We start from the raw sequence: 13,353 nt of genomic DNA on the forward strand, positions 1-13,353 counted from the left end.
GCGTATTGTTATCACGGTATGCAAGCTGAGCATCAGTCTGTTGGAGATCAAACAGTTCATTTGTCACTCTGAAGCTGACGTTGAGCGCACGGGATTTTTATTCATCAAATCCACAGAGCACTTTTCAAACGGCGCGGTTCACTGACTCCCTGGAAATGCTTTTATTGTAATTCAACAATGATGTAAATTCAACTCCTTTGTCTTTATTATAAATAATACACGTTTCAAAGTAGTGGCTAGAATCATGAGCCCCGAGGTGAGATAAGGTTGTGCGGTACACAGGTGGAAAGCTAATGCCGGTATTGGGTCAGGCCTCATTTTTCATGGGGTTTAATATGTTGATTGTGTCTAAGATGTAGCTAGACATAATAAAAAAGCCAGCTCACTCAATAAGAATATTTCCCCTCTTACCTTTTATCCTTTTTAGCCATGCTGATGGTTTGGGGGATTCTTGCTCTGGTTTTCAGATGTCCATCTTGACTTCTGCAGGACACAAATACAAAAGAAGTGAATGCTTACATTTGAAATATTACTCCTACTAAGAAGAAAATAGTCCCTCTGAGAATGGACGATAGCAAAGTATGTGGAAAATCCAAAGTAATGGGAACACATTTGCTGTTGGATGTATTACATGTAAAACAGTAGAACGAACTATATGTTTCGGTTGTTTAGTCACATTGACTGTGTAAAAACACTTAGAGTGTGTATAATGCAGAATGAAATGTGCTTATTCCTTCCCCCATAAACCAGATTACCATATAACATCTCAGCAAGGATCTGAAATACAGTTCAACATGGATTTCATGTGCTTATGCTCCAATGATCTTCCACTATGATCAGATTACCCAAGACACATTTATGCACATGTATTGATACTCAGGCCCGTACCCAGGATTTCGTAAATAAGCTTGGGGCAGCCCCCCCAAAAAATGTTGTGCACACAAAAGCATTTTCCTCTGGGCTCAGCATATATCCATAAATATATTTTGTAATTATTCTTTGCCTTTAAAAAGCATTACATCATTATTTACAGAACATGAAATGAACTTAATGTGAAGTATTTATTTCACCTTCCCTTTTTATGCATCCATGGGTACAAGTCCAGATTGCGGCTGTTAGTTGATCATTTTATGTTTGCTTTAATGTAGGCTACTTAGTAGGGCCAGGCCGATTATCGGGGCCGATATTCCGCATTTCACCGATTATCAGTATCGGCCTTTTTTTTATTAAATTGCCGATAAAACTATAGGTTACTTACGTAACCCCAGTTCTCAGAGTAACATGTAGTGAGATGTCTCACTATGGGATGCGCCTCATCGCGGAGCAAACAGAAGCATCAATCTCATTACGCCAATCCTGATTGGCTGGTAATCTTGACGTCAGCGTCAGGGAATCCACCCACCCTATAAGTAGCTTGCGCCACGTCGCAGCGTCATTCAAAATAAGCACCTCTTCTCGCTTAACCTTAGCAAGGAGGGCCGTCTGGTGAGACATCTCACTACATGTTACTCTGAGAACTGGGGTTACGTAAGTAACCTATAGTTCTCATTCATAACACTCCGTTCGATGTCTCACTATGGGATATTGAAGCTCCCGTATTGCCAGACGAGCTTATCTCGAAAATCACCAAACCAACCAGACCTTAACAGGTAGAGCTCTGACTCAACACGGGGCCCAGCACTGCTCGGGGCACACTAGGAGCAGAGATGTCTAACCTGTAAAAGTGGACAAAAGTGAGAGGCGAGGACCAGCTCGCTGCTGCACAAATGTCTTGGATGGAAACACCCTTGAAAAAAGCCCAGGATGTAGCCAGACCACGAGTTGAATGAGCACGCAGACCCGTAGGTGCCTGCAAACCCTGACTCGTATAGGCCAAAGCAATCGCTTCCACAATCCAGTGGGAGAGCAGTTGCTTGGTAACAGGCTTGCCCTTCTGAGGGTTAGCCCAGGATATGTAGAGTTGGTCACTACAACGAAACTCTTTTGACCTGTCCATATAGGTGCGTAAAGCACGAACTGGACACAGCAAATTCGGCCGCTGTTCCCCGGAGAAACATAGCGGCAGAGGAAATGCCTCAATATCAATTGGGGTACATGAACCAACCACCTTAGGTATAAAGGCAGGGTTGGGCTTCAGCAACACTCTCGTTTGCCCCGGGGCAAACTGAGTGCACGAAGGATGTACAGAGAGCGCATGAATGTCACTGACTCGCTTGGCGGATGCCAGGGCCAGTAACAGCACTGTCTTCAGTGACAGGTGCTTCATGTCAGCTCCTTCCAGGGGTTCAAATGGGGTTCGAATGAGCCCATCTAAAACCACTGTCAAGTCCCATAAGGGCACCAGTGACCTGGAAACAGAGAGGAGCCTGCGAGCTCCCTTCATAAAACAGCAGACCAAAGAATGGTGGCTAGCCGTCTTATCCTCAAAGCCCACATGGCATGCAGCAATAGCAGCCAGGTATACTTTGATCGTAGAAAAAGCTCTGTGTTTATCAATTAGGTCCTGTAGAAATGATAAAATCACCCCGACAGGACATTGAAAAGAGATGTGTCCTTTTTGAAGGCACCATTCCTCAAACACCCTCCACTTATAGTCATAGAGATACCTGGTGGAGGAAGCTCTTGCACTCTGAATAGTGTTTATCACCTTCTGAGGGAGCCCCACTGTATTCAGATTGTACCACTCACGGGCCAGGCCCATAGGGCAGTATGTCCCTGCGTAGGGGGAGCTGCCACGGCTGTCCGCACAGCAGCTGATAAATCTCCGCCAGCCAGTACATTGCAGGCCAGTGCGGAGCTATCAGGATCAGTTTGTGGCGCTGTTCTCTCACTCTGGCCAGAGTTGGGGGCATCAGAGCCAGGGGTGGGAACGCGTACAGCAGGACCGGAGGCCAAACGTGCGCGAGTGCGTCCACGCCTAACGGTGCGTTTAGATCGCGCATTGAAAATCGAACAGCTGACATTGAGCATTTTCTTTTGATGCGAACAAATCTACCGCGGCTCGGCCATAACGCACCCACAGCTGACTCACAACCATTGGATGTAGAGTCCATTCTGCATATAGTGGTACACCTCTGGACAGCAGGTCTGCCCCGAGGTTCATCACTCCTGGTACGTGCGTCGCTCTCAGAGGGAGGAGATGACCGCAGCTCCACAAGATCAGTTTGCGTGCCAGCATGTGTAACTGGAGAGAACGCAAACCCCCTTGGCGGTTTATATACGACATTGTGGTCGTATTGTCTGTCCTCACGAGGACATGATGTCCTCTGAGAAAAGGCAGAAAGCGTAGGAACACCGCTAAAAGCTCCAGGTAATTTATGTGCGATGGTTGGAGGTCTCTGCTCCAGAGACCCCTCACCGGTCGACCTTTGTAAATACCTCCCCAGCCCGTCAGACATGCGTCGGTGGTGACCACCTTCCGCGATAGGACAGCACCCATAGGCACGCCCCGTACTAGAAAAGTCGGGTGCAGCAAGTGGCGCAGTGCCATTACGCATTTCACAGTGACCATCACTCTCCGCGCGCCATGACGCGCAGGGTTTAGTCTGAGGGCAGCTACCCAGCGCTGAAACTCCCTCATGTGTAAGCGTCCCAGTCGTACCACCAGGATGGCTGAAGCCATGAGCCCCAGTAACCGCAGACATGATCTGAAGAGAACATATTTGCGCAGCCGGAAATGAGCGAGGCAAGCTCTGAAAGCTTTCACTCTTTCTGCTGACAGGCGGGCTGTAAAGGGCACCGAGTTCAGGCGTAGACCCAGGAAGAGTACAGTCTGGGCTGGGGACAACATGCTCTTTTCTGTGTTTATTATGAAACCCAGATCGAGCAGGTGTTTTACGAGGACATTCTTCTGCGTAATAGCCTCCTGTTCCGACTGTGCGAGAAGCAGCCAGTCGTCCAGGTAGGTTGCCAGGCGAATACCCTGTTGTCTTAACGGGGCTATTGCGGGTTCCGTACATTGTACAAACACTCTTGGACTGAGAGACAGACCGAAGGGAAGGACTCTGTACTCGTAACAGACACCCTGAAATGCGAACCTCAGATATTTCCTGTGTGGGTAATATACTGGAATGTGGAAATACGCATCTTTCAGATCGACTGATGTGAACCAGTCGTTTTGTCGCACGAGACGCAACAGAGATGTGTGAGTGAGCATTCTGAATTTGTATCTTTTGAGATAGTTGTTCAGAGCTCTCAAATCTAGTATTGGCCGAATTCCGTTCCCTCCCCGTTTGGGAACGAGGAAATACTTGGAATAAAAGCCGCTCTGACTCTGTTCGGCGGGTATTATAGATATAGCCTTCTTTTCTAGTAGCGAGAGAATCTCTCGCTCCAGAATATGGGCCGACTCTCCCCGGGCTTGTGAATACAGAATGCCCGAGAAGCGAGGGGGGGTGACAGCGAATTGGAGCCTGTAGCCCTGTGTTACTGTCTTGAAAACCCAAGCAGAAGCTGTGAGCATCTTCCACCTTTCACTCCTTAAAGCGAGCAGAGATGTCAGGTCTCTTTCCCTCTGAGTCTCTATTTGTTGTGTTATGGGGTCCTCTAGCATCTGAACACGGCGGTACCCCAGGTTGATAACCCCAGCCGACACTGCGCATGCGCGTGGCGGTGGTGTCTTCACAGCTACACCCAGCACTGCGCATGCGCGTGGCGGTGGTGCCTTCACAGACCCGTCTATTATCCGCCTTTTGAGATCGGCCGTAGCTGCTCTCAAAAGAGGGACAGGTGAAAGACTTTTTATTGTTTTTCTTTTCTTTTTTTTGGACTGTGCCCTCGGTTTAAAGCCTGGATGCGACAGTGAAAAATGTTTTATTTGAAAACAACGGTATTTGTGACATGTGTTTTTGTGACTTAGGCAGATAGCAGAACTCGCTGTCTCTGGTATTAAGTCCGTTTCCCTTCTGGCGAGAACTTGAGGATGGCGTTGCGGCATCACTCGAGGCGATGGGAAGATGGGGGCCTGGTGGCCCCCCCGAAAACACATCTGGAGCTGGGGAACAGGGAACTTCCAGCTCTGTCACCGAGGAAAGGAGAGGAGGCAGTCAGGCCGCCCGCTTCTTCTTCCTAGACTGGTGACTGAAAATCGGAGTCGGCTGTGCCTGAGCGGCAGCTGCCGGAACTGGAGATTTTCTCGGCCAGCTCGTCCTCGTCTCCTGCCTGGGTCGGGGACTCGGGGCGGGCTGTGCCTCTGCTGCCTCGGTACCTTGAACCGGGAAGGACGTGAGGCAACTTGGGCGAAGGACTGCCGCGAGACCGTCGCAGGTAGCGGCTGGACCCTTCGGGGGAGACAGAGGTGGAGGGCCTCGTCTTCCTTCTTTTTCGACTCACACCTCCGCTGCATCGAGACTAAAGCGGAGCCGAAAATACCCTCGGGAACGATAGGCATGTCGAGAACATCCTCCGCGTTGACATACGGCCTGCAGGTCCATGCTCAGACAGGGCGAAGCTGGTGCGCTATCGCCCGGGAGAGCAGCCATCGCTCCCGGATTTGCAGCCTGAGCTGATGACACGAAGATATCATCTTCTTGCTCATCTGAGTCGGACAGGAGGAACTCAGAGGTATCCTCTTCGTCCTCCATGTAGTCCAACTCCATGACATCCTCCGCGGGCGAGACCATGGTGAGGTGGTCCAGTTGGGAGCCCCAGCTTGACACAGCGCGGGGCTCCGCTCTCGCAGCTGTTGCCGCCACCGGGCCTCAGCCTGACACGGCGCGGGGCTCCGGTTCAGCGGCTGCCGCTGTTATTGAGCCCCAGCCTGACACAGCGCGGGGCTCAATTTCTGCGGCGGACGCCTCCATGTCTTGATTGCCGGCCGGCGAATCAGTGGACATGAGGGGGTCCTGTCCCGACAAGCTTGGCTTGCTAGCCGTTGGCGGAGGCTCTTGGTGGTAAAGCGGGCACAATGCCCGCACGAGCCGGGGTTGTCGATAGCCTCCTGGGCGTGTTCCAGCCCGAGGCAGGACGAGCAGACCTGGTGTGAGTCTGTGCCTGATATCTTCAACCCGCAGCCGCAGAGCCGAGCCTCCGAGTCCCTGACTCCTCTGGTGTGAGGGAGAGAAGCGTCCATCTTGTTAGCCGTGGTGACGGCGTGGAGAGGAGCCGCTCGTAACAGGTACGTTGCTGAGAAAAAAATGATTTCCCCACCTGTCGTTAATCCGGAGAAAAAGCGAAGGTGTAGGATTTTATTCTCAAAGAATATTAACTGGTATGTTTTTTTATCTTCCCCTCCTCTGGTGTGAGAGAGAAAAATAAAAAACGTCCTCGCTACCGTGGTGTCGGTAGTGAGGGAAGGCAAGCTAGCAACAGGTGTGTTTCTAGCTTGAAAAATCAAAACCTTACCTTTATTTCCGAAGAAAGAAACGGCGAGGTAGATTAACAGTCTCCTTGCGAAGCAGAAAAGTAGCCGGCGAGCGCCCGTCGACCGAAAGTTAGCTTTGGGTTCAGTCTGTGGACCGTTAAGCTAGCCCGGCTACCGATCTATCGAAATGTGCTCTGAAGCGAGAAGAGGTGTTTAAATGACGCTGCGACGTGGCGCAAGCTACTTATAGGGTGGGTGGATTCCCTGACGCTGACGTCAAGATCACCAGCCAATCAGAATTGGCGTAATGAGATTGATGCTTCTGTTTGCTCCGCGATGAAGCGCATCCCATAGTGAGACATCGAACGGAGTGTTATGAATGAGAACTTTGGCTCTGATGCGGCCGTTTCTCTGGCTGCAGTCACCACTCTGTGTACACGAGCAATGTCCCGCCCACAGCGCTATCTGATAGGCTATTACTGAAGTGTCAATCAACACCCATAGATTTTCCGGCCGGGAGCCAGCCAGAAAGGCGGGAGCTTCTCAGATTACAGGCAGTTTTCCATCGCAGTGACTGTAGCAGCGAGCTGTAAACAAACACCCCAGAGAAAGCTTGGAGTAGTATGACATGGAGATCCAGAGCTGGAGTCAGCCCCATGAAGGAAACAAGGCAATAGCTGTTGCAGTGTGTGAATTACACCGGCAGCACATGAATATTTAAAGTGTGATCAGGAGAGACCTCCATTATGTGAGCTACTGAGCTGTAATGTCACGGCTGATTATGAACGCAGGAACGGTTCACGTGCTGCATTTGAACCGACAAAATAAATAAAATCGCCTTGTGATGTGAACGCAAACAGGTAGCTGTCAATTCATGCACGACTGCTCGTGTTCAGCTCTCTCCAAACATAAACATGCCCATACGGGGGAGGGGGGGAACGAATGAATGGGTTTGGAAAGCATGTTGGAAAATGGTTTCTGAAAACCCCAAAATGTGATTTGCCCTTTTCTCCAATCCACAATAACAGTATCCATAGTCAAGCCTTTTGTCACAGAGTGTAGTGTGTCAGAAGCAGTGCCACTTCCTTTATATCTCTGCTAATCTCAGGGGATCTGCTGCAAATTAGAATTAAAAATTGATGAATTATGGTGTCCGTCTACACCCTCAGTTCCTCTGCCCCCAAATCAATTTCACTGACGTTTCCCCCACAGTGAGAAAGGACTTTTTGTCAAATGACTTCATGAGAAAAAATCATAGCCATAAATTTAAAGTCAACTCCAGCTGTTATTATGATTTATCGCCGTCCTTTTGTTAATATACCACCGAGCCCCGTCATATCAAAGGCCACTGTAGGTCAGCCAATAGGATCGCTCGTTATTCTTGTTGTTTGCTAAATCCAGTATGAAATTAGTTTGACATTATAATGGTCAAGAAAAGTCAACAGCTTCCGTGATAATTGCAAATTGTGAGGATACGTCCTTAGTGAACCTGGTAGTTAAAAAATGATATTCACCACACTCATATTCAGAATTTTCATAATAGTGGTCTTGACTGGAGTATGTGAAAACCCACAATTACATCATCTGTTTGTCCGTTTCCTAGGAGTAAAACACTGAGGTTCACAGTGAAAAATCTTTTCAAGACAATTGCAGAGCATGCCAAGCTTAGGTCCTAAAAACGGCTTTTTATATTAATTTGTATTCTTAAGTTAACGGATAATTTCATTATGACACATCAGCTATGTTTAGTCAATATCTCATGCAGGAATAGTGTCCATGGGCTAACCAGCGTTGACACAAGGGCAGGTAGAAATATGGTGAGTCCTAAGTGATATCTTTATAATCCTTTTTTTATATTATTAGAAGTTTTTCATGTTACTGAAGAATAAACTGATCAACTTTCAAATGTTGGTAAAAACCTTGGATTTCCTTTGTTACATCATGGACAACTTAAACTTCATTATAACTGCAATATGACTGTATTTTCAGCCTTTCCCATATGTACGTTAGTATTGTATTTCTTTTTTTTTTATTATATCTTACTTTATTATATTCTAGTTGTTAGTGCTTGCCTTTTGGAAATGTCATTCTCATGCTTTTCTTAGCTCAATCCAAGCACATTATTATGCTGTACAGTATAAATAAAGCTGCCTATCAATTTAATTGGCGTAGTAAGACTTTAAAGATTGTCATGCTTCCTTTGCAACCACTTGCAGAGAAAGCGTTTGGTAATAAATCACAATTTCTTGAAAGCAATATGCACCTGCACCAGAAAGACCAATACTACTCCACAATTCTAGTAACTTGTTAGAACGTCTGACAATTCTTCTCATAAAACTCAACCTGAACTGCCTACATTAAGAGAAGAGAAGCCTACCTAAAAGATCAAGTGGTTCACAGATTATGTATGACTAAATTGGGAGCCATATTGTGCTCGTTTTAAGGTTAATATTTGCATGTTGTGCTTCTATGGTGATATCTTTCCATGCTTTAATATTCAAAATGGTCTTTATTTTGTCGTAAACCAGAGCTCAGTCTGATCTGATTGGTTAGCTGGCTGGCTGGCTTTGTTTTTATTGGTCACTCCCTTTGAGATGAGTTGGAAACGACCCTTACCATATCGAGTATACTGTATGGGAGTGCTAGGCAATAGAAGTGTGAGTGTAACATAGTGACCCAAAAGTATAACAATGCCTCTTTTAGTTACATTTTGACATCAAAGGTGTCCATTAGATTTGAGATAAAAAGACTGTGGAATGTGTGTTGACCCCCCACAGAAATCATGTGTTTTTGGGGGGTGAACTTGAGGTTGTTCCCAACACAGATAAGACCCACAGCAAGGTCACACCGTGGCAAAGACGTTCTGAGGTAACTGAAAAATGCGTAATCAGAAAAAAGGTGGTAATTCTGTGTCTGCATGGGAAGAGTAGGTTCTGCCGTGTTTATTTATAGCCTCAGAGAAGTCGGAGGCGATAACGGACAAGAAAAATGTTTAAGCTGCTGCAGTGTTTATTGATTTATACTGGCACGTTGCAAATCTGTATATAAGTCCTCTAATGTTGTGCATTCTATTATTATTTTCATTTTTATTATCAAGTGTATTTTTGTTTCTATCTTTTTTCCAATTATTGCTACTACCCCTGTTCTTATGTTCCTTCCAAGTTTATTTGTTCTATTTCCATGTTTTATGAGTTGTGATATTCAAAACAAAGTATTATTATTATCGTCCATAGCTTTGTAAGAGGACGACACATAGAGGGTTATACTGAATTCTGTTTGAGTCACCAACAGAACACACAAAGGATATACAGGAACATCATTACGGAAAACATCCAACACATGAAGCCAATATCGGTTTCACTAATGCAATTTGTAAGCACTGCTTTCATGAATATGGTGACATGTTTGGCAAATGATTATCATTCCGCAGCTGCAGATACATTTGCAATTCCTACAGGACTCTTCCACACTCATTCATAAGCAAGAGGAAATTAACTCGTGATTGTAATCATAGTGTTGGGAATTTGGTGAAACATTCCCTCCATACTCAGGTTGAAGGCATGACAATCTATCCTATTGTGTCTGTATCACAAATACGGGCAATATGAATAAAGATAATAACCAATATGAATTCTCAGGTCATTACCCTGCTTTATTAACTTTGTGTATAGACTTAAAGAGCACATGCTTCAGCCTAGAACTCGCACATTAAGAACTCAGCAGCTGCAATAGTTACTTAATATATGTATGCGTATTGATTTAAATGCCACCTCCAAGGAAACTCAATGATATTTAAGTAAATAACTGAAATTGATTAACAACTGTTTATTTCATAGTATTAACACTTGGTTGCAGCTTGACGCTCACCTGACCACAAGCTGCGTTGGATGGATGCTTGAGGGTCAATAAAGATTGTCCCAAACAAATTGAATTTGTTTTCAATTCTTCTCTCCAGTGCTCTGAGTTTAGTGCACTGGAGTGATGATGCTTATCAGTGCTGTCTGTTACACATGATGGAGTTTAAAATGTATGTTTGTGTACGTGCAGCAGATGGTGATGTGACTTTGAAATTACATTTATCTTACAATCTTTGTTTACTGGACTGACCTGAGAGAGAGAAGATAAAATATTGTTAAAGTGGTATGCTCCTTACATTGGTTAGTTTAGCCCTGAGCGTCTAAAAGATGAATGAATTCCAATGACAAATTCCAACCAGGATAAAAAGAGGGGTTTTGCTACACATCTTGGGGCTATAACAACATGTGTTTTTGTTATTTCCCATTTTGTGTAGCCCTTAATCAGAAAACTCATATACGCCCACATTAAGAGAAAAAATTGAAGCAATAAACGATAACGACACCCCCTACCTTCGACCCTCACTGAGAAAAAAGTTTTTCTAAAAAACCTCATTAAGTAGTTCAAATCAGCAAAAAACTAAGTGAAAACAATTAGCAAGCTATTCCATGGTGGGCTTTTATTTCAGCAGTTAAGCCACATGCTCCTCTTATTGCTTACAAGGCTATGAGGGGATATCCTCGAGATTGGGTTTAACATGGGGGTTCCAATTGTGCTCTTGTCATTAGAAACACTCAAGACGCTTCATCCTGGCACACGCTGCAGTCAGACTGAGCCAGAAGCAACGGCGAGAAGCCTAATTGAACTCCATGTGATTCCCTCTCAAGGGCTATTCTCAGTGCTCATTATCTTACCCTTGTCCCCGTAAAGATCAGATGACTTCGCGTTGACTTTGAACCTCCCTCTCCAAACAGGTCACTCGAGCTGCCTTTGTCCTTTCATCTTCCTTTCGGCTTTTATAAATAAGCTGTTCTGTATTTCTCTCCGGAGGCGTAGTTGCATCACCTCAGACAGCTGCCAGCAGTGGCTCTACTTAGAACTGAGTGGATCCAGACAACTCGCCGCTAATCACTTTTGTCGTGCACAGTCTATGCCAACAGACAGGAAACATAAACAGTACCTAACAATGTGAAAGACTTTTCAGCATACTATTATTTTCCCTATCCTAACCACCATTTTTACTAGCTGTGTTCAACTTCCTGTCACTGAAAATCGCCTCAACTCCTGTGCCAAGAAAGCTGACTCTTTAGGTTGAAGCCACTGAAAATAAATTGTTTTTTTAACACAAACACCCAACAGCCACATGATCAAACAATCTGCTGCGGCTGGAATCATCATTTACTACGCCTTCAGAGTTGCTTGCTCATCTCTGTTTACTGAACATCAGCAAGGGATCTCAGTGGTTGATGTTGACCTCCCTGTAGATGGCTATATCCATGCAATACAAAGCCTCATTCAAACACCGTCTGAGCTGGTGAGATTGATAGAGCATAATTTCGTTGCACTGATACAGTCATTCTTCAATATGCATTTTCAGGCATAAATTGTCATGGACCAAAATAAAAGCTCCACATCAGAGCTTTGAGTGGTTCCATATCCAAATGGCATTTGAAACGACATGCTGTGATCATTAAGCTGCAAAAAAAGTGGCATTTAGAGAGAACAAAGGGCAATGGCTACTTCAGTGCAGGGACATTGCATCCATGTTCTCCTGGTGTCTTTTGCCAGACAAGCATCACCTCAAGTGACTGCTTAGTACAGAAGTACAAATATTATTTGTAGATATACTGTTATTGTTATCACCGCGTATCAAAAGCAAAGGCAGAATCATGCAATGACTTGATGGCCAAGTGCATGTCCCTTGTGCATTACAATAAAACAAGGAATTAATAGAAGTGCTTGTGTGTGCGCAACGCTGTACATTTACCAACACTACACAACTGTACAGCTTATTTACTCTCTGTAACTATCGGCAATACTCTCTGACACTTAACCACACTCTTGTTACGGCCACATATGTTGTTAGTGTCATACCAATTAAATAAACTCAGTTGCATTGCTGCAGAATAAGCAGATGGATACTAATGTTTTAAAAGGTGAATAAAGCTGCCTCAGTCTGCTTCTCTGCTGCAGATTTGTTTTCTCAAGTTCAAGTTTTGCAAACATGAAAGGAGGTATGCTGTTTTTTGTTAAGACATTTCATTTCATCCCAAGTCCATGGCAAGATAATTGGAACCAGTCACAGGTGGTTGCAAACCCCTTTTACGGTTTTTTGGTTTTGAAAAAAAACGTTGCAATCAGAGTAACTTTGAAAACCTTTGGTTGCTTCATGTGGTAGACCAAAGAAATACTCACATGAATCATTTTTGGAAGGCAGAGACAACCTTCCCCGACTGAGTGTGTGTACTACTATGAGTGTGCCTCACTGCCTTTGCTAAGTGGGATACTGTGGACTGCAGTATCCTGTGACCTTGAACATAAATAAGGCCAGTTATTTTTCACTTATTGAAGAACCTGGGTTATTTGTTAAAAGTCTATCTTCCTTTTAACACCGTGACCGTGGTTGCCCTGTAGTAGCGTCTACGGCTACACAGTGAAAGGCTTCATATCTTGTGCTACACCCTTCTCGCCCTGTGTAAGACATCAGTGCAAAACCAGCACTGGTCCCTGAGCTTTGAAGTTCGTTTGAAAAGGTACTTCAAAGGCAGCTGGAGTACGGATTCATGGATGACACACCACGATTAGTAACGCAGCATTGCATACATTATCACATTAATTGTTGTGATGGATAAATAACAGTAATTAAACTATACTATTAACAGCATCTATACATTAGATGTTCAGTGTTGTTGACACACGTCAGAAAGTAATTTCACATTCTGAGGATACACGACTGAATTGAACGCCAATTTTCTTTAAATGTTCCCACTCACGATATAGAAGAGGCCTCACACCATCTGCTGGAAACTCCAACATGTCACTCACCTGTCAGCTATGTCAACACACACACACACACACACACACACACACACACACACACACACACACACACACACACACACACACACACACACACACACACACACACACACACACACACACACACACACACACACACACACACACACACACACACACACACACACACACACACACACACACACACACACACACACACACACACACACACACACACA

The 13,353-nt window shown here is 45.1% G+C and overlaps 1 long non-coding RNA gene across 3 annotated transcripts in view; it reads right to left on the reverse strand.

Annotated features, from left to right (window-relative positions):
- LOC307025938 overlaps positions 1-13,353 on the reverse strand; it is a 59,791-nt gene that overhangs the window by 7,170 nt on the left and 39,268 nt on the right. For all 3 annotated transcript variants that reach the window (XR_013804305.1, XR_013804306.1, XR_013804307.1), the window contains exons 3-4: positions 13,090-13,148; positions 412-483 (exon numbers count right to left, since the gene is read on the reverse strand). This is a non-coding gene — a long non-coding RNA (uncharacterized lncRNA). The remainder of the gene's footprint in view (positions 1-411; positions 484-13,089; positions 13,149-13,353) is intronic.

This window comes from Notothenia rossii (genome assembly GCF_949606895.1).
Source record: "Notothenia rossii genome assembly, chromosome: 12".
NCBI lineage: Eukaryota > Metazoa > Chordata > Actinopteri > Perciformes > Nototheniidae > Notothenia > Notothenia rossii.